The following is a 19,779-nucleotide window of genomic DNA, read 5'->3' as shown; positions in this document are numbered from 1 at the left end:
ACTTTAACTAAGAATCATCCCAATAATAGATAAGGAATTTATTTTGGACAATCTTATCAGAGCTATTTTGGGAAAATGGCAAAATCTAACTTCAAATGCCTAGCTTGATTGAAATAGCTAAAAATAACAGGATAAAAATGACTAAAAGCCATGGGCTCGTCCGGGAGTTGAACCCGGGACCTCTCGCACCCAAAGCGAGAATCATATCCCTAAACCAACGAGCCACACGAAAGAAGCTGATTTGTTGTTTTTCGGATTTTTTAAAGCAATAGTATTTAAAAATGTAAAAACTTTAATTTTGACAAAAAGGAACTTGTAGAGTAGAGAATTTTTTTCCTCAAAGTAGACATTTTACAAAGCAAACTCATTTCAATAATGAAATTTTAATATTTATGATGCCTACAGTGTTTCTTTTTTTCTGGGAATTAAAGAGATAATCTATCACACTCTATGTGGTCAAAATGAGACTGTTCTTTCAATCCATTCCAGGTCATCTACGCTGGAGAAATGTATAGTTTATCTCATATGGCACCCAATGGTTGATATTTTGCGAAGTATGCACTTATGAAGGTATACATTTTTTATTATGATTGCATAGTGTTGATATTGAGATTTTTCTAAGTATTCACATTTATAAATTTGGAAGCCAAGATTCAAAATACCTACAAAGTATCTACTTTTTAATAGAATCTTATCTGTAGATAATAAAGGCAGCCAAATGAATGACCTTATTTATTTATTTCTTAAGTCATAATAACATTTATTTAGTAACATTGTTTTCTTCTGCAGAACAGAAATGTACAAGTGATCTGAGATTTATGCATTGGAGTCACATTTTACTAAATTTGCTTATTTTAAAATTATAAAACCAAGATTCATAAGTACCTATAAAGAAACTGCTTACTCATTTTGGGCAAACAAGACTTTTTGAAACTTTAACTAAGAATCATCCCACTAATAGATAAGGAATTTATTTTGGACAATCTTATCAGAGCTATTTTGGGAAAATGGCAAAATCTAACTTCAAATGCCTAGCTTGACTGAAATAGCTAAAAAATCCAGGATAAAAATGACTAAAATTCATGGGCTCGTCCGGGATTTGAACCCGGGACCTCTCGCACCCAAAGCGAGAATCATACCCCTAGACCAACGAGCCACACGAAAGAAGCGGATTTGTTGTTTTTCGGATTTTTTAAAGCAATAATAAGTAAAAATTTAAAAACTTTAATTTTGACAAAAAGGAACTTGTAGAGTAGAGATTTTTTTTCCTCAAAGTAGACATTTTACAAAGCAAACTCATTTCAATAATGAAATTTTAATATTTATGATGCCTACAGTGTTTCTTTTTTTCTGGGAATTAAAGAGATAATCTATCACACTCTATGTGAGAATTTTTTTTTTTTTACAAATAAGCAACACAAAAGAGTAAGTTTTAGCAGTGTTTTTTGTGTCAAAATGAGACTGTTCTTTCAATCCATTCCAGGTCATCTACGCTGGAGAAATGTATAGTTTATCTCATATGGCACCCAATGGTTGATATTTTGCGAAGTATGCACTTATGAAGGTATACGTTTTTTATTATGATTGCATAGTGTTGATATTGAGATTTTTCTAAGTATTCACATTTATAAATTTGGAAGCCAAGATTCAAAGTACCAAGAAAGTATCTACTTTTTAATATAATCTCATCTGTAGATAATAAAGGCAGCCAAATGAATGACCTTATTTATTTATTTCTTAAGTCATAATAACATTTATTTAGGAACATTGTTTTCTTCTGCAGAAAAGAAATGTACAAGTGATCTGAGATTTATGCATTGGAGTCACATTTTACTAAATTTGCTTATTTTAAAATTATAAAACCAAGATTCATAAGTACCTATAAAGAAACTGCTTACTCATTTTGGGCAAACAAGACTTTTTGAAACTTTAACTAAGAATCATCCCACTAATAGATAAGGAATTTATTTTGGACAATCTTATCAGAGCTATTTTGGGAAAATGGAAAAATCTAACTTCAAATGCCTAGCTTGACTGAAATAGCTAAAAATAACAGGATAAAAATGACTAAAAGCCATGGGCTCGTCCGGGAGTTGAACCCGGGACCTCTCGCACCCGAAGCGAGAATCATATCCCTAAACCAACGAGCCACACGAAAGAAGCTGATTTGTTGTTTTTCGGATTTTTTAAAGCAATAGTATTTAAAAATGTAAAAACTTTAATTTTGACAAAAAGGAACTTGTAGAGTAGAGAATTTTTTTCCTCAAAGTAGACATTTTACAAAGCAAACTCATTTCAATAATGAAATTTTAATATTTATGATGCCTACAGTGTTTCTTTTTTTCTGGGAATTAAAGAGATAATCTATCACACTCTATGTGGTCAAAATGAGACTGTTCTTTCAATCCATTCCAGGTCATCTACGCTGGAGAAATGTATAGTTTATCTCATATGGCACCCAATGGTTGATATTTTGCGAAGTATGCACTTATGAAGGTATACATTTTTTATTATGATTGCATAGTGTTGATATTGAGATTTTTCTAAGTATTCACATTTATAAATTTGGAAGCCAAGATTCAAAATACCTACAAAGTATCTACTTTTTAATAGAATCTTATCTGTAGATAATAAAGGCAGCCAAATGAATGACCTTATTTATTTATTTCTTAAGTCATAATAACATTTATTTAGTAACATTGTTTTCTTCTGCAGAACAGAAATGTACAAGTGATCTGAGATTTATGCATTGGAGTCACATTTTACTAAATTTGCTTATTTTAAAATTATAAAACCAAGATTCATAAGTACCTATAAAGAAACTGCTTACTCATTTTGGGCAAACAAGACTTTTTGAAACTTTAACTAAGAATCATCCCACTAATAGATAAGGAATTTATTTTGGACAATCTTATCAGAGCTATTTTGGGAAAATGGCAAAATCTAACTTCAAATGCCTAGCTTGACTGAAATAGCTAAAAAATCCAGGATAAAAATGACTAAAATTCATGGGCTCGTCCGGGATTTGAACCCGGGACCTCTCGCACCCAAAGCGAGAATCATACCCCTAGACCAACGAGCCACACGAAAGAAGCGGATTTGTTGTTTTTCGGATTTTTTAAAGCAATAATAAGTAAAAATTTAAAAACTTTAATTTTGACAAAAAGGAACTTGTAGAGTAGAGATTTTTTTTCCTCAAAGTAGACATTTTACAAAGCAAACTCATTTCAATAATGAAATTTTAATATTTATGATGCCTACAGTGTTTCTTTTTTTCTGGGAATTAAAGAGATAATCTATCACACTCTATGTGAGAATTTTTTTTTTTTTACAAATAAGCAACACAAAAGAGTAAGTTTTAGCAGTGTTTTTTGTGTCAAAATGAGACTGTTCTTTCAATCCATTCCAGGTCATCTACGCTGGAGAAATGTATAGTTTATCTCATATGGCACCCAATGGTTGATATTTTGCGAAGTATGCACTTATGAAGGTATACGTTTTTTATTATGATTGCATAGTGTTGATATTGAGATTTTTCTAAGTATTCACATTTATAAATTTGGAAGCCAAGATTCAAAGTACCAAGAAAGTATCTACTTTTTAATATAATCTCATCTGTAGATAATAAAGGCAGCCAAATGAATGACCTTATTTATTTATTTCTTAAGTCATAATAACATTTATTTAGGAACATTGTTTTCTTCTGCAGAAAAGAAATGTACAAGTGATCTGAGATTTATGCATTGGAGTCACATTTTACTAAATTTGCTTATTTTAAAATTATAAAACCAAGATTCATAAGTACCTATAAAGAAACTGCTTACTCATTTTGGGCAAACAAGACTTTTTGAAACTTTAACTAAGAATCATCCCACTAATAGATAAGGAATTTATTTTGGACAATCTTATCAGAGCTATTTTGGGAAAATGGAAAAATCTAACTTCAAATGCCTAGCTTGACTGAAATAGCTAAAAATAACAGGATAAAAATGACTAAAAGCCATGGGCTCGTCCGGGAGTTGAACCCGGGACCTCTCGCACCCGAAGCGAGAATCATACCCCTAGACCAACGAGCCACACGAAAGAAGCGGATTTGTTGTTTTTCGGATTTTTTAAAGCAATAATAAGTAAAAATTTAAAAACTTTAATTTTGACAAAAAGGAACTTGTAGAGTAGAGATTTTTTTTCCTCAAAGTAGACATTTTACAAAGCAAACTCATTTCAATAATGAAATTTTAATATTTATGATGCCTACAGTGTTTCTTTTTTTCTGGGAATTAAAGAGATAATCTATCACACTCTATGTGAGAATTTTTTTTTTTTTACAAATAAGCAACACAAAAGAGTAAGTTTTAGCAGTGTTTTTTGTGTCAAAATGAGACTGTTCTTTCAATCCATTCCAGGTCATCTACGCTGGAGAAATGTATAGTTTATCTCATATGGCACCCAATGGTTGATATTTTGCGAAGTATGCACTTATGAAGGTATACGTTTTTTATTATGATTGCATAGTGTTGATATTGAGATTTTTCTAAGTATTCACATTTATAAATTTGGAAGCCAAGATTCAAAGTACCAAGAAAGTATCTACTTTTTAATATAATCTCATCTGTAGATAATAAAGGCAGCCAAATGAATGACCTTATTTATTTATTTCTTAAGTCATAATAACATTTATTTAGGAACATTGTTTTCTTCTGCAGAAAAGAAATGTACAAGTGATCTGAGATTTATGCATTGGAGTCACATTTTACTAAATTTGCTTATTTTAAAATTATAAAACCAAGATTCATAAGTACCTATAAAGAAACTGCTTACTCATTTTGGGCAAACAAGACTTTTTGAAACTTTAACTAAGAATCATCCCACTAATAGATAAGGAATTTATTTTGGACAATCTTATCAGAGCTATTTTGGGAAAATGGAAAAATCTAACTTCAAATGCCTAGCTTGACTGAAATAGATAAAAATAACAGGATAAAAATGACTAAAAGCCATGGGCTCGTCCGGGAGTTGAACCCGGGACCTCTCGCACCCGAAGCGAGAATCATACCCCTAGACCAACGAGCCACACAAAGGAACCTGTTTTGTTGTTTTTCCAGATTTTTTAAAGCAATAGTATGTAAAAATTTAAAAACTTTAATTTTGACAAAAAGGAACTTGTAGAGTAGAGAATTTTTTCCCTCAAAGTAGACATTTTACAAAGCAAACTCATTTCAATAATGCAATTTTAATGTTTATGATGCCTACAGTGTTTCTTTTTTTCTGGGAATTAAAGAGATAATCTATCACACTCTATGTGAGAAATATTTTTTTTTTTTACAAATAAGCAACACAAAAGAGTAAGTTTTAGCAGTGTTTTTTGTGTCAAAATGAGACTGTTCTTTCAATCCATTCCAGGTCATTTAGGCTGGAGAAATGTATAGTTTATCTCATATGGCACCCAATGGTTGATATTTTGCGAAGTATGCACTTATGAAAGTATACGTTTTTTATTATGATTGCATAGAGTTGATATTGAGATTTTTCTAAGTATTCACATTTATAAATTTGGAAGCCAAGATTCAAAGTACCAAGAAAGTATCTACTTTTTAATAGAATCTTATCTGTAGATAATAAAGGCAGCCAAATGAATGTCCTTATTTATTTATTTCTTAAGTTATAATAACATTTATTTAGGAACATTGTTTTCTTCTGCAGAACAGAAATGTACAAGTGATCTGAGATTTATGCATTGGAGTCACATTTTACTAAATTTGCTTATTTTAAAATTATAAAACCAAGATTCATAAGTACCTATAAAGAAACTGCCTACTCATTTTGGGCAAACAAGACTTTTTGAAACTTTAACTAAGAATCATCCCAATAATAGATAAGGAATTTATTTTGGACAATCTTATCAGAGCTATTTTGGGAAAATGGCAAAATCTAACTTCAAATGCCTAGCTTGATTGAAATAGCTAAAAATAACAGGATAAAAATGACTAAAAGCCATGGGCTCGTCCGGGAGTTGAACCCGGGACCTCTCGCACCCAAAGCGAGAATCATATCCCTAAACCAACGAGCCACACGAAAGAAGCTGATTTGTTGTTTTTCAGATTTTTTAAAGCAATAGTATTTAAAAATGTAAAAACTTTAATTTTGACAAAAAGGAACTTGTAGAGTAGAGAATTTTTTTCCTCAAAGTAGACATTTTACAAAGCAAACTCATTTCAATAATGAAATTTTAATATTTATGATGCCTACAGTGTTTCTTTTTTTCTGGGAATTAAAGAGATAATCTATCACACTCTATGTGGTCAAAATGAGACTGTTCTTTCAATCCATTCCAGGTCATCTACGCTGGAGAAATGTATAGTTTATCTCATATGGCACCCAATGGTTGATATTTTGCGAAGTATGCACTTATGAAGGTATACATTTTTTATTATGATTGCATAGTGTTGATATTGAGATTTTTCTAAGTATTCACATTTATAAATTTGGAAGCCAAGATTCAAAATACCTACAAAGTATCTACTTTTTAATAGAATCTTATCTGTAGATAATAAAGGCAGCCAAATGAATGACCTTATTTATTTATTTCTTAAGTCATAATAACATTTATTTAGTAACATTGTTTTCTTCTGCAGAACAGAAATGTACAAGTGATCTGAGATTTATGCATTGGAGTCACATTTTACTAAATTTGCTTATTTTAAAATTATAAAACCAAGATTCATAAGTACCTATAAAGAAACTGCTTACTCATTTTGGGCAAACAAGACTTTTTGAAACTTTAACTAAGAATCATCCCACTAATAGATAAGGAATTTATTTTGGACAATCTTATCAGAGCTATTTTGGGAAAATGGCAAAATCTAACTTCAAATGCCTAGCTTGACTGAAGTAGCTAAAAAATCCAGGAAAAAAATGACTAAAATTCATGGGCTCGTCCGGGATTTGAACCCGGGACCTCTCGCACCCAAAGCGAGAATCATACCCCTAGACCAACGAGCCACACGAAAGAAGCGGATTTGTTGTTTTTCGGATTTTTTAAAGCAATAATAAGTAAAAATTTAAAAACTTTAATTTTGACAAAAAGGAACTTGTAGAGTAGAGATTTTTTTTCCTCAAAGTAGACATTTTACAAAGCAAACTCATTTCAATAATGAAATTTTAATATTTATGATGCCTACAGTGTTTCTTTTTTTCTGGGAATTAAAGAGATAATCTATCACACTCTATGTGAGAATTTTTTTTTTTTTACAAATAAGCAACACAAAAGAGTAAGTTTTAGCAGTGTTTTTTGTGTCAAAATGAGACTGTTCTTTCAATCCATTCCAGGTCATCTACGCTGGAGAAATGTATAGTTTATCTCATATGGCACCCAATGGTTGATATTTTGCGAAGTATGCACTTATGAAGGTATACGTTTTTTATTATGATTGCATAGTGTTGATATTGAGATTTTTCTAAGTATTCACATTTATAAATTTGGAAGCCAAGATTCAAAGTACCAAGAAAGTATCTACTTTTTAATATAATCTCATCTGTAGATAATAAAGGCAGCCAAATGAATGACCTTATTTATTTATTTCTTAAGTCATAATAACATTTATTTAGGAACATTGTTTTCTTCTGCAGAAAAGAAATGTACAAGTGATCTGAGATTTATGCATTGGAGTCACATTTTACTAAATTTGCTTATTTTAAAATTATAAAACCAAGATTCATAAGTACCTATAAAGAAACTGCTTACTCATTTTGGGCAAACAAGACTTTTTGAAACTTTAACTAAGAATCATCCCACTAATAGATAAGGAATTTATTTTGGACAATCTTATCAGAGCTATTTTGGGAAAATGGAAAAATCTAACTTCAAATGCCTAGCTTGACTGAAATAGCTAAAAATAACAGGATAAAAATGACTAAAAGCCATGGGCTCGTCCGGGAGTTGAACCCGGGACCTCTCGCACCCGAAGCGAGAATCATACCCCTAGACCAACGAGCCACACAAAGGAACCTGTTTTGTTGTTTTTCCGGATTTTTTAAAGCAATAGTATGTAAAAATTTAAAAACTTTAATTTTGACAAAAAGGAACTTGTAGAGTAGAGAATTTTTTCCCTCAAAGTAGACATTTTACAAAGCAAACTCATTTCAATAATGCAATTTTAATATTTATGATGCCTACAGTGTTTCTTTTTTTCTGGGAATTAAAGAGATAATCTATCACACTCTATGTGAGAAATATTTTTTTTTTAGAAATAAGCAACACAAAAGAGTAAGTTTTAGCAGTGTTTTTTGTGTCAAAGTGAGACTGTTCTTTCAATCCATTCCAGGTTATCTACGCTGGAGAAATGTATAGTTTATCTCATATGGCACCTAATGGTTGATATTTTGCGAAGTATGCACTTATGAAGGTATACGTTTTTTATTATGATTGCATAGTGTTGATATTGAGATTTTTCTAAGTATTCACATTTATAAATTTGGAAGCCAAGATTCAAAGTACCAAGAAAGTATCTACTTTTTAATAGAATCTCATCTGTAGATAATAAAGGCAGCCAAATGAATGACCTTATTTATTTATTTCTTAAGTCATAATAACATTTATTTAGGAACATTGTTTTCTTCTGCAGAAAAGAAATGTACAAGTGATCTGAGATTTATGCATTGGAGTCACATTTTACTAAATTTGCTTATTTTAAAATTATAAAACCAAGATTCATAAGTACCTATAAAGAAACTGCTTACTCATTTTGGGCAAACAAGACTTTTTGAAACTTTAACTAAGAATCATCCCACTAATAGATAAGGAATTTATTTTGGACAATCTTATCAGAGCTATTTTGGGAAAATGGCAAAATCTAACTTCAAATGCCTAGCATGACTGAAATAGCTAAAAAATCCAGGATAAAAATGACTAAAATTCATGGGCTCGTCCGGGATTTGAACCCGGGACCTCTCGCACCCAAAGCGAGAATCATATCCCTAGACCAACGAGCCACACGAAAGAAGCTGATTTGTTGTTTTTCGGATTTTTTAAAGCAATAGTATTTAAAAATGTAAAAACTTTAATTTTGACAAAAAGGAACTTGTAGAGTAGAGAATTTTTTTCCTCAAAGTAGACATTTTACAAAGCAAACTCATTTCAATAATGAAATTTTAATATTTATGATGCCTACAGTGTTTCTTTTTTTCTGGGAATTAAAGAGATAATCTATCACACTCTATGTGAGAAATATTTTTTTTTTTTACAAATAAGCAACACAAAAGAGTAAGTTTTAGCAGTGTTTTTTGTGTCAAAATGAGACTGTTCTTTCAATCCATTCCAGGTCATTTAGGCTGGAGAAATGTATAGTTTATCTCATATGGCACCCAATGGTTGATATTTTGCGAAGTATGCACTTATGAAAGTATACGTTTTTTATTATGATTGCATAGAGTTGATATTGAGATTTTTCTAAGTATTCACATTTATAAATTTGGAAGCCAAGATTCAAAGTACCAAGAAAGTATCTACTTTTTAATAGAATCTTATCTGTAGATAATAAAGGCAGCCAAATGAATGTCCTTATTTATTTATTTCTTAAGTTATAATAACATTTATTTAGGAACATTGTTTTCTTCTGCAGAACAGAAATGTACAAGTGATCTGAGATTTATGCATTGTAGTCACATTTTACTAAATTTGCTTATTTTAAAATTATAAAACCAAGATTCATAAGTACCTATAAAGAAACTGCTTACTCATTTTGGGCAAACAAGACTTTTTGAAACTTTAACTAAGAATCATCCCACTAATAGATAAGGAATTTATTTTGGACAATCTTATCAGAGCTATTTTTGGAAAAATGGCAAAATCTAACTTTAAATGCCTAGCTTGACTGAAATAGCTAAAAAATCCAGGATAAAAATGACTAAAATTCATGGGCTCGTCCGGGATTTGAACCCGGGACCTCTCGCACCCAAAGCGAGAATCATGCCCCTAGACCAACGAGCCACACGAAAGAAGCGGATTTGTTGTTTTTCAGATTTTTTAAAGCAATAATAAGTAAAAATTTAAAAACTTAAATTTTGACAAAAAGGAACTTGTAGAGTAGAGATTTTTTCCCCTCAAAGTAGACATTTTACAAAGCAAACTCATTTCAATAATGCAATTTTAATATTTATGATGCCTACAGTGTTTCTTTTTTTCTGGGAATTAAAGAGATAATCTATCACACGCTATGTGAGAAATATTTTTTTTTTAGAAATAAGCAACACAAAAGAGTAAGTTTTAGCAGTGTTTTTTGTGTCAAAGTGAGACTGTTCTTTCAATCCATTCCAGGTTATCTACGCTGGAGAAATGTATAGTTTATCTCATATGGCACCCAATGGTTGATATTTTGCGAAGTATGCACTTATGAAGGTATACGTTTTTTATTATGATTGCATAGTGTTGATATTGAGATTTTTCTAAGTATTCACATTTATAAATTTGGAAGCCAAGATTCAAAGTACCAAGAAAGTATCTACTTTTTAATAGAATCTCATCTGTAGATAATAAAGGCAGCCAAATGAATGACCTTATTTATTTATTTCTTAAGTCATAATAACATTTATTTAGGAACATTGTTTTCTTCTGCAGAAAAGAAATGTACAAGTGATCTGAGATTTATGCATTGGAGTCACATTTTACTAAATTTGCTTATTTTAAAATTATAAAACCAAGATTCATAAGTACCTATAAAGAAACTGCTTACTCATTTTGGGCAAACAAGACTTTTTGAAACTTTAACTAAGAATCATCCCACTAATAGATAAGGAATTTATTTTGGACAATCTTATCAGAGCTATTTTGGGAAAATGGCAAAATCTAACTTCAAATGCCTAGCTTGACTGAAATAGCTAAAAATAACAGGATAAAAATGACTAAAAGTCATGGGCTCGTCCGGGAGTTGAACCCGGGACCTCTCGCACCCGAAGCGAGAATCATACCCCTAGACCAACGAGCCACACAAAAGAACCTGTTTTGTTGTTTTTTCGGATTTTTTAAAGCAATAGTATGTAAAAATGTAAAAAGTTTAATTTTGACAAAAAGGAACTTGTAGAGTAGAGAATTTTTTCCCTCAAAGTAGACATTTTACAAAGCAAACTCATTTCAATAATGCAATTTTAATATTTATGATGCCTACAGTGTTTCTTTTTTTCTGGGAATTAAAGAGATAATCTATCACACTCTATGTGAGAAATATTTTTTTTTTTAGAAATAAGCAACACAAAAGAGTAAGTTTTAGCAGTGTTTTTTGTGTCAAAGTGAGACTGTTCTTTCAATCCATTCCAGGTTATCTACGCTGGAGAAATGTATAGTTTATCTCATATGGCACCCAATGGTTGATATTTTGCGAAGTATGCACTTATGAAGGTATACGTTTTTTATTATGATTGCATAGTGTTGATATTGAGATTTTTCTAAGTATTCACATTTATAAATTTGGAAGCCAAGATTCAAAGTACCAAGAAAGTATCTACTTTTTAATAGAATCTCATCTGTAGATAATAAAGGCAGCCAAATGAATGACCTTATTTATTTATTTCTTAAGTCATAATAACATTTATTTAGGAACATTGTTTTCTCCTGCAGAACAGAAATGTACAAGTGATCTGAGATTTATGCATTGGAGTCACATTTTACTAAATTTGCTTATTTTAAAATTATAAAACCAAGATTCATAAGTACCTATAAAGAAACTGCTTACTCATTTTAGGCAAACAAGACTTTTTGAAACTTTAACTAAGAATCATCCCACTAATAGATAAGGAATTTATTTTGGACAATCTTATCAGAGCAATTTTGGGAAAATGGGAAAATCTAACTTCAAATGCCTAGCTTGACTGAAATAGCTAAAAATAACAGGATAAAAATGACTAAAAGTCAGGGGCTCGTCCAGGATTTGAACCCGGGACCTCCCACACCCGAAGCGAGAATCATACCCCTAGACCAACAAGCCACACAAAAGAACCTGTTTTGTTGTTTTTTCGGATTTTTTAAAGCAATAGTATTTAAAAATGTAAAAACTTTAATTTTGACAAAAAGGAACTTGTAGAGTAGAGAATTTTTTTCCTCAAAGTAGACATTTTACAAAGCAAACTCATTTCAATAATGCAATTTTAATATTTATGATGCCTACAGTGTTTCTTTTTTTCTGGGAATTAAAGAGATAATCTATCACACGCTATGTGAGAAATATTTTTTTTTTAGAAATAAGCAACACAAAAGAGTAAGTTTTAGCTGTGTTTTTTGTGTCAAAATGAGACTGTTCTTTCAATCCATTCCAGGTTATCTACGCTGGAGAAATGTATAGTTTATCTCATATGGCACCCAATGGTTGATATTTTGCGAAGTATGCACTTATGAAGGTATACGTTTTTTATTATGATTGCATAGTGTTGATATTGAGATTTTTCTAAGTATTCACATTTATAAATTTGGAAGCCAAGATTCAAAGTACCAAAAAAATATCTACTTTTTAATAGAATCTTATCTGTAGATAATAAAGGCAGCCAAATGAATGACCTTATTTATTTATTTCTTAAGTCATAATAACATTTATTTAGGAACATTGTTTTCTTCTGCAGAAAAGAAATGTACAAGTGATCTGAGATTTATGCATTGGAGTCACATTTTACTAAATTTGCTTATTTTCAAATTATAAAACCAAGATTCATAAGTACCTATAAAGAAACTGCTTACTCATTTTGGGCAAACAAGACTTTTTGAAACTTTAACTAAGAGTCATCCCACTAATAGATAAGGAATTTATTTTGGACAATCTTATCAGAGCTATTTTGGGAAAATGGCAAAATCTAACTTCAAATGCCTAGCATGACTGAAATAGCTAAAAAATCCAGGATAAAAATGACTAAGAGTCATGGGCTCGTCCGGGATTTGAACCCGGGACCTCTCGCACCCAAAGCGAGAATCATACCCCTAGACCAACGAGCCACAGAAAAGAACTTGTTTGGTTGTTTTTTCGGATTTTTTAAAGCAATAGTATGTAAAAATGTAAAAACTTTAATTTTGACAAAAAGGAACTTGTAGAGTAGAGAATTTTTTCCCTCAAAGTAGACATTTTGCAAAGGAAACTCATTTCAATAATGCAATATTAATATTTATGATGCCTACAGTGTTTCTTTTTTTCCTGGAATTAAAGAGATAATCTATCACACTCTATGTGAGAATTTTTTTTTTTTTTTTAGAAATAAGCAACACAAAAGAGTAAGTTTTAGCAGTGTTTTTTGTGTCAAAATGAGACTGTTCTTTCAATCCATTCCAGGTCATCTACGCTGGAGAAATGTATAGTTTATCTCATAACACACCCAATGGTTGATATTTTGCGAAGTATGCACTTATGAAGGTATACGTTTTTTATTATGATTGCATAGTGTTGATATTGAGATTTTTCAAAGTATTCACATTTATAAATTTGGAAGCCAAGATTCAAAGTACCTACAAAGTATCTACTTTTTAATAGAATCTTATCTGTAGATAATAAAGGCAGCCAAATGAATGACCTTATTTATTTATTTCTTAAGTCATAATAACAATTATTTAGGAACATTGTTTTCTTCTGCAGAACAGAAATGTACAAGTGATCTGAGATTTATGCATTGGAGTCACATTTTACTAAATTTGCTTATTTTAAAATTATAAAACCAAGATTCATAAGTACCTATAAAGAAACTGCTTACTCATTTTGGGCAAACTAGACTTTTTGAAACTTTAACTAAGAGTCATCCCACTAATAGATAAGGAATTTTTTTTGGATAATCTTATCAGAGCTATTTTGGGAAAATGGCAAAATCTAACTTCAAATGCCTAGCTTGACTGAAATAGCTAAAAAATCCAGGATAAAAATGACTAAATTTCACGGGCTCGTCCGGGATTTGAACCCGGGACCTCTCGCACCCAAAGCGAGAATCATATCCCTAGACCAACGAGCCACACAAAAGAAGCTGATTTGTTGTTTTTCGGATTTTTTAAAGCAATAATAAGTAAAAATTTAAAAACTTTAATTTTGAGAAAAAGGAACTTGTAGAGTAGAGATTTTTTTCCTCAAAGTAGACATTTTACAAAGCAAACTCATTTCAATAATGAAATTTTAATATTTATGATGCCTACAGTGTTTCTTTTTTTCCTGGAATTAAAGAGATAATCTATCACACTCTATGTGAGAATTTTTTTTTTTTTTTTAGAAATAAGCAACACAAAAGAGTAAGTTTTAGCAGTGTTTTTTGTGTCAAAATGAGACTGTTCTTTCAATCCATTCCAGGTCATCTACGCTGGAGAAATATATAGTTTATCTCATATGGCACCCAATGGTTGATATTTTGCAAAGTATGCACTTATGAAGGTATACGTTTTTTATTATGATTGCATAGTGTTGATATTGAGATTTTTCTAAGTATTCACATTTATAAATTTGGAAGCCAAGATTCAAAGTACCTACAAAGTATCTACTTTTTAATAGAATGTTATCTGTAGATAATAAAGGCAGCCAAATGAATGACCTTATTTATTTATTTCTTAAGTCATAATAACATTTATTTAGGAACATTGTTTTCTTCTGCAGAAAAGAAATGTACAAGTGATCTGAGATTTATGCATTGGAGTCACATTTTACTAAATTTGCTCATTTTAAAATCATAAAACCAAGATTCATAAGTACCTATAAAGAAACTGCTTACTCATTTTGGGCAAACAAGACTTTTTGAAACTTTAACTAAGAATCATCCCACTAATAGATAAGGAATTTATTTTGGACAATCTTATCAGAGCTATTTTGGGAAAATGGCAAAATCTAACTTCAAATGCCTAGCTTGACTGAAATAGCTAAAAAATCCAGGATAAAAAGGACTAAAATTCATGGGCTCGTCCGGGATTTGAACCCGGGACCTCTCGCACCCAAAGCGAGAATCATACCCCTAGACCAACGAGCCACATGAAAGAAGCTCATTTGTTGTTTTTTGGATTTTTTAAAGCAATAATAAGTAAAAATTTAAAAACTTTAATTTTGACAAAAAGGAACTTGTAGAGTAGAGATTTTTTTTCCTCAAAGTAGACATTTTACAAAGCAAACTCATTTCAATAATGAAATTTTAATATTTATGATGCCTACAGTGTTTCTTTTTTTCTGGGAATTAAAGAGATAATCTATCACACGCTATGTGAGAAATATTTTTTTTTTAGAAATAAGCAACACAAAAGAGTAAGTTTTAGCAGTGTTTTTTGTGTCAAAATGAAACTGTTCTTTCAATCCATTCCAGGTCATCTACGTTGGAGAAATGTATAGTTTATCTCATATGGCACTCAATGGTTGATATTTTGCGAAGTATGCACTTTTGAAGGTATACGTTTTTTATTATGATTGCATAGTGTTGATATTGAGATTTTTCTAAGTATTCACATTTATAAATTTAGAAGCCAAGATTCAAAGTACCTACAAAGTATCTACTTTTTAATAGAATCTTATCTGTAGATAATAAAGGCAGCCAAATGAATGACCTTATTTATTTATTTATTTCTTAAGTCATAATAACATTTATTTAGGAATATTGTTTTCTTCTGCAGAAAAGAAATGTACAAGTGATCTGAGATTTATGCATTGGAGTCACATTTTACTAAATTTGCTCATTTTAAAATTATAAAACCAAGATTCATAAGTACCTATAAAGAAACTGCTTACTCATTTTGGGCAAACTTGACTTTTTGAAACATTAACTAAGAATCATCCCAGTAAAAAGATAGGGAATTTATTTTTGACAATCATATCAGAGCTATTTTGGGAAAATGGCAAAATCTAACTTCAAAAGCCTAGCTTGACTAAAATAGCTAAAAATAATAGGATAAAAATGACTAAAAGTCATGGGCTCTTCCAGGATTTGAACCCGGGACCTCTCGCATCCAAAGCGAGAATCATACCCCTAGACAAACGAGCCACACAAAAGAAGCAGTTTTGTTGTTTTTTCGGATTTTTTAAAGCAATAATAAGTAAAAATTAAAAAACTTTAATTTTGACAAAAAGAAACTTGTAGAGTAGAGATTTTTTTTCCTCAAAGTAGACATTTTGCAAAGCAAACTCATTCCAATAATGAAATTTTAATATTTATGATGCCTACAGTGTTTCTTTTTTTCTGGGTATTAAAGAGATAATCTATCACACTCTATGTGAGAAATATTGTTTTTTTTAGAAATAAGCAACACAAAAGAGTAAGTTTTAGCAGTGTTTTTTGTGTCAAAATGAGACTGTTCTTTCAATCTATTCTAGGTCATTTACGCTGGAGAAATGTATAGTTTATCTCATATGGCACCCAATGGTTGATATTTTGCGAAGTATGCACTTATGAAAGTATACATTTTTTATTATGATTGCATAGTGTTGATATTGAGATTTTTCTAAGTATTCACATTTATAAATTTAGAAGCCAAGATTCAAAGTACCTACAAAGTATCTACTTTTTAATAGAATCTTATCTGTAGATAATAAAGGCAGCCAAATGAATGACCTTATTTATTTATTTCTTAAGTCATAATAACATTTATTTAGGAACATTGTTTTCTTCTACAGAAAAGAAATGTACAAGTGATCTGAGATTTATGCATTGGAGTCACATTTTACTAAATTTGCTCATTTTAAAATTATAAAACCAAGATTCATAAGTACCTATAAATAAACTGCTTACTCATTTTGGGCAAACAAGACTTTTTGAAACATTAACTAAGAATAATCCCAGTAATAGATAGGGAATTTATTTTTGACAATCATATCAGAGCTATTTTGGGAAAATGGCAAAATCTAACTTCAAATGCCTAGCTTGACTAAAATAGCTAAAAATAATAGGATAAAAATGACTAAAAGTCATTTGCTCATCCGGGATTTGAACCCGGGACCTCTCGCACCTGAAGCGAGAATCATACCCCTAGACCAACGAGCCACACAAAAGAACCTGTTTTGTTGTTTTTTCGGATTTTTTAAAGCAATAGTATGTAAAAATGTAAAAACTTTAATTTTGACAAAAAGGAACTTGCAAAGTAGAGAATTTTTTTCCTCAAAGTAGACATTTTACAAAGCAAACTCATTTCAATAATGAAATTTTAATATTTATGATGCCTACAGTGTTTCTTTTTTTCTGGGAATTAAAGAGATAATCTATCACACTCTATGTGAGAAATATTTTTTTTTTAGAAATAAGAAACACAAAAGAGTAAGTTTTAGCAGTGTTTTTTGTGTCAAAATGAGACTGTTCTTTCAATCCATTCTAGGTCATTTACGCTGGAGAAATGTATAGTTTATCTCATATGGCACCCAATGGTTGATATTTTGCGAAGTATGCACTTATGAAAGTATACGTTTTTTATTATGATTGCATAGAGTTGATATTGAGATTTTTTTTAATTATTCACATTTATAAATTTGGAAGCCAAGATTCAAAGTACCTACAAAGTATCTACTTTTTATTAGAATCTAATCTGTAGATAATAAAGGCAGCCAAATGAATGACCTTATTTATTTATTTCTTAAGTCATAATAACATTTATTTAGGAACATTGTTTTCTTCTGCAGAAAAGAAATGTACAAGTGATCTGAGATTTATGCATTGGAGTCTTATTTTACTAAATTTGCTCATTTTAAAATGATAAAACCAAGATTCATAAGTACCTATAAAGAAACTGCTTACTCATTTTGGGCAAACAAGACTTTTTGAAACATTAACTAAGAATAATCCCAGTAATAGATAGGAAATTTATTTTGGATAATCATATCAGAGCTATTTTGGGAAAATGGCAAAATATAACTTCAAATGCCTAGCTTGACTAAAATAGCTAAAAATAATAGGATAAAAATGACTAAAAGTCATGGGCTCATCCGGGATTTGAACCCGGGACCTCTCGCACCCGAAGCGAGAATCATACCCCTAGACCAACAAGCCACACAAAAGAACCTGTTTTGTTGTTTTTTCGGATTTTTTAAAGCAATAGTATGTAAAAATGTAAAAACTTTAATTTTCACAAAAATGACCTAGCAGAGTAGAGAATTTTTTTCCTCAAAGTAGACATTTTACAAAGCAAACTCATTTCAATAATGAAATTTTAATATTTATGATGCCTACAGTGTTTCTTTTTTTCTGGGAATTAAAGAGATAATCTATCACACTCTATGTGAGAAATATTTTTTTTTTACAAATAAGCAACACAAAAGAGTAAGTTTTAGCAGTGTTTTTTGTGTCAAAATGAGACTGTTCTTTCAATCCATTCTAGGTCATTTACGCTGGAGAAATGTATAGTTTATCTCATATGGCACCCAATGGTTGATATTTTGTGAAGTATGCACTTATGAAGGTATACGTTTTTTATTATGATTGCATAGTGTTGATATTGAGATTTTTCTAAGTATTCACATTTATAAATTTGGAAGCCAAGATTCAAAGTACCTACAAAGTATCTACTTTTTAATAGAATCTTATCTGTAGATAATAAAGGCAGCCAAATGAATGACCTTATTTATTTATTTCTTAAGTCATAATAACATTTATTTAGGAACATTGTTTTCTTCTGCAGAAAAGAAATGTACAAGTGATCTGAGATTTATGCATTGGAGTCACATTTTACTAAATTTGCTCATTTTAAAATTATAAAACCAAGATTCATAAGTACCTATAAAAAACTGCTTACTCATTTTGGGCAAACAAGACTTTTTGAAACTTTAACTAAGAATCATCCCAGTAATAGATAGGGAATTTATTTTGGACAATCATATCAGAGCTATTTTGGGAAAATGGCAAAATCTAGCTTTAAATGCCTAGCTTGACTAAAATAGCTAAAAATAATAGGATGAAAATGACTAAAAGTCATGGGCTCATCTGGGATTTGAACCCAGGACTTCTCGCACCCAAAGCGAGAATCATACCCCTAGACCAACGAGCCACACGAAAGAAACAGTTTTGTCATTTTTTCGGATTTTTTATAGCAATAATAAGTAAAAATGTAAAAACTTTAATTTTGAGAAAAAGGAACTTGTAGAGTAGAGAATTTTTTTCCTCAAAGTAGACATTTTACAAAGGAAACTCATTTCAATAATGCAATTTTAATATTTATGATGCCTACAGTGTTTATTTTTTTCTGGGAATTAAAGAGATAATCTATCACACTCTATGTGAGAAATATTTTTTTTTTTTTACAAATAAGCAACAGAAAAGAGTAAGTTTTAGCAGTGTTTTTTGTGTCAAAATGAGACTGTTCTTTCAATCCATTCCAGGTCATCTACGCTGGAGAAATGTATAGTTTATCTCATATGGCACCCAATGGTTGATATTTTGCGAAGTATGCACTTATGAAGGTATACATTTTTTATTATGATTGCATAGTGTTGATATTGAGATTTTTCTAAGTATTCACATTTATAAATTTGGAAGCCAAGATTCAAAATACCTACAAAGTATCTACTTTTTAATAGAATCTTATCTGTAGATAATAAAGGCAGCCAAATGAATGACCTTATTTATTTATTTCTTAAGTCATAATAACATTTATTTAGTAACATTGTTTTCTTCTGCAGAACAGAAATGTACAAGTGATCTGAGATTTATGCATTGGAGTCACATTTTACTAAATTTGCTTATTTTAAAATTATAAAACCAAGATTCATAAGTACCTATAAAGAAACTGCTTACTCATTTTGGGCAAACAAGACTTTTTGAAACTTTAACTAAGAATCATCCCACTAATAGATAAGGAATTTATTTTGGACAATCTTA

The 19,779-nt window shown here is 30.4% G+C and overlaps 17 non-coding genes across 17 annotated transcripts; all 17 read right to left on the bottom strand.

The window, feature by feature from the left end:
* Positions 1-152: 152 nt before the first annotated feature.
* Positions 153-224, bottom strand: TRNAP-UGG (transfer RNA proline (anticodon UGG)). The gene has a single exon. It is a non-coding gene; the product is annotated as a tRNA-Pro (tRNA).
* Positions 225-1,084: 860 nt separating this feature from the next.
* On the bottom strand, positions 1,085-1,156 carry TRNAP-UGG (transfer RNA proline (anticodon UGG)). The gene has a single exon. It is a non-coding gene; the product is annotated as a tRNA-Pro (tRNA).
* Positions 1,157-2,078: 922 nt separating this feature from the next.
* On the bottom strand, positions 2,079-2,150 carry TRNAP-CGG (transfer RNA proline (anticodon CGG)). The gene has a single exon. It is a non-coding gene; the product is annotated as a tRNA-Pro (tRNA).
* Positions 2,151-3,010: 860 nt separating this feature from the next.
* TRNAP-UGG (transfer RNA proline (anticodon UGG)) lies at positions 3,011-3,082 on the bottom strand. Its single transcript has one exon. It is a non-coding gene; the product is annotated as a tRNA-Pro (tRNA).
* A 922-nt stretch (positions 3,083-4,004) lies between these two features.
* Positions 4,005-4,076, bottom strand: TRNAP-CGG (transfer RNA proline (anticodon CGG)). The gene has a single exon. It is a non-coding gene; the product is annotated as a tRNA-Pro (tRNA).
* A 922-nt stretch (positions 4,077-4,998) lies between these two features.
* Positions 4,999-5,070, bottom strand: TRNAP-CGG (transfer RNA proline (anticodon CGG)). Its single transcript has one exon. It is a non-coding gene; the product is annotated as a tRNA-Pro (tRNA).
* Positions 5,071-5,995: 925 nt separating this feature from the next.
* TRNAP-UGG (transfer RNA proline (anticodon UGG)) lies at positions 5,996-6,067 on the bottom strand. The gene has a single exon. It is a non-coding gene; the product is annotated as a tRNA-Pro (tRNA).
* Positions 6,068-6,927: 860 nt separating this feature from the next.
* On the bottom strand, positions 6,928-6,999 carry TRNAP-UGG (transfer RNA proline (anticodon UGG)). The gene has a single exon. It is a non-coding gene; the product is annotated as a tRNA-Pro (tRNA).
* A 922-nt stretch (positions 7,000-7,921) lies between these two features.
* TRNAP-CGG (transfer RNA proline (anticodon CGG)) lies at positions 7,922-7,993 on the bottom strand. Its single transcript has one exon. It is a non-coding gene; the product is annotated as a tRNA-Pro (tRNA).
* Positions 7,994-8,916: 923 nt separating this feature from the next.
* Positions 8,917-8,988, bottom strand: TRNAP-UGG (transfer RNA proline (anticodon UGG)). The gene has a single exon. It is a non-coding gene; the product is annotated as a tRNA-Pro (tRNA).
* Positions 8,989-9,913: 925 nt separating this feature from the next.
* Positions 9,914-9,985, bottom strand: TRNAP-UGG (transfer RNA proline (anticodon UGG)). Its single transcript has one exon. It is a non-coding gene; the product is annotated as a tRNA-Pro (tRNA).
* A 922-nt stretch (positions 9,986-10,907) lies between these two features.
* Positions 10,908-10,979, bottom strand: TRNAP-CGG (transfer RNA proline (anticodon CGG)). The gene has a single exon. It is a non-coding gene; the product is annotated as a tRNA-Pro (tRNA).
* Positions 10,980-12,898: 1,919 nt separating this feature from the next.
* On the bottom strand, positions 12,899-12,970 carry TRNAP-UGG (transfer RNA proline (anticodon UGG)). Its single transcript has one exon. It is a non-coding gene; the product is annotated as a tRNA-Pro (tRNA).
* Positions 12,971-13,896: 926 nt separating this feature from the next.
* On the bottom strand, positions 13,897-13,968 carry TRNAP-UGG (transfer RNA proline (anticodon UGG)). Its single transcript has one exon. It is a non-coding gene; the product is annotated as a tRNA-Pro (tRNA).
* Positions 13,969-14,892: 924 nt separating this feature from the next.
* TRNAP-UGG (transfer RNA proline (anticodon UGG)) lies at positions 14,893-14,964 on the bottom strand. Its single transcript has one exon. It is a non-coding gene; the product is annotated as a tRNA-Pro (tRNA).
* A 2,919-nt stretch (positions 14,965-17,883) lies between these two features.
* Positions 17,884-17,955, bottom strand: TRNAP-CGG (transfer RNA proline (anticodon CGG)). Its single transcript has one exon. It is a non-coding gene; the product is annotated as a tRNA-Pro (tRNA).
* A 922-nt stretch (positions 17,956-18,877) lies between these two features.
* On the bottom strand, positions 18,878-18,949 carry TRNAP-UGG (transfer RNA proline (anticodon UGG)). The gene has a single exon. It is a non-coding gene; the product is annotated as a tRNA-Pro (tRNA).
* Positions 18,950-19,779: the final 830 nt, after the last annotated feature.

Source organism: Mixophyes fleayi, chromosome 6 (assembly GCF_038048845.1).
Source record: "Mixophyes fleayi isolate aMixFle1 chromosome 6, aMixFle1.hap1, whole genome shotgun sequence".
Taxonomy (NCBI): Eukaryota; Metazoa; Chordata; class Amphibia; order Anura; family Limnodynastidae; genus Mixophyes; species Mixophyes fleayi.
This window is presented reverse-complemented; position numbering and strand designations above follow the sequence as displayed.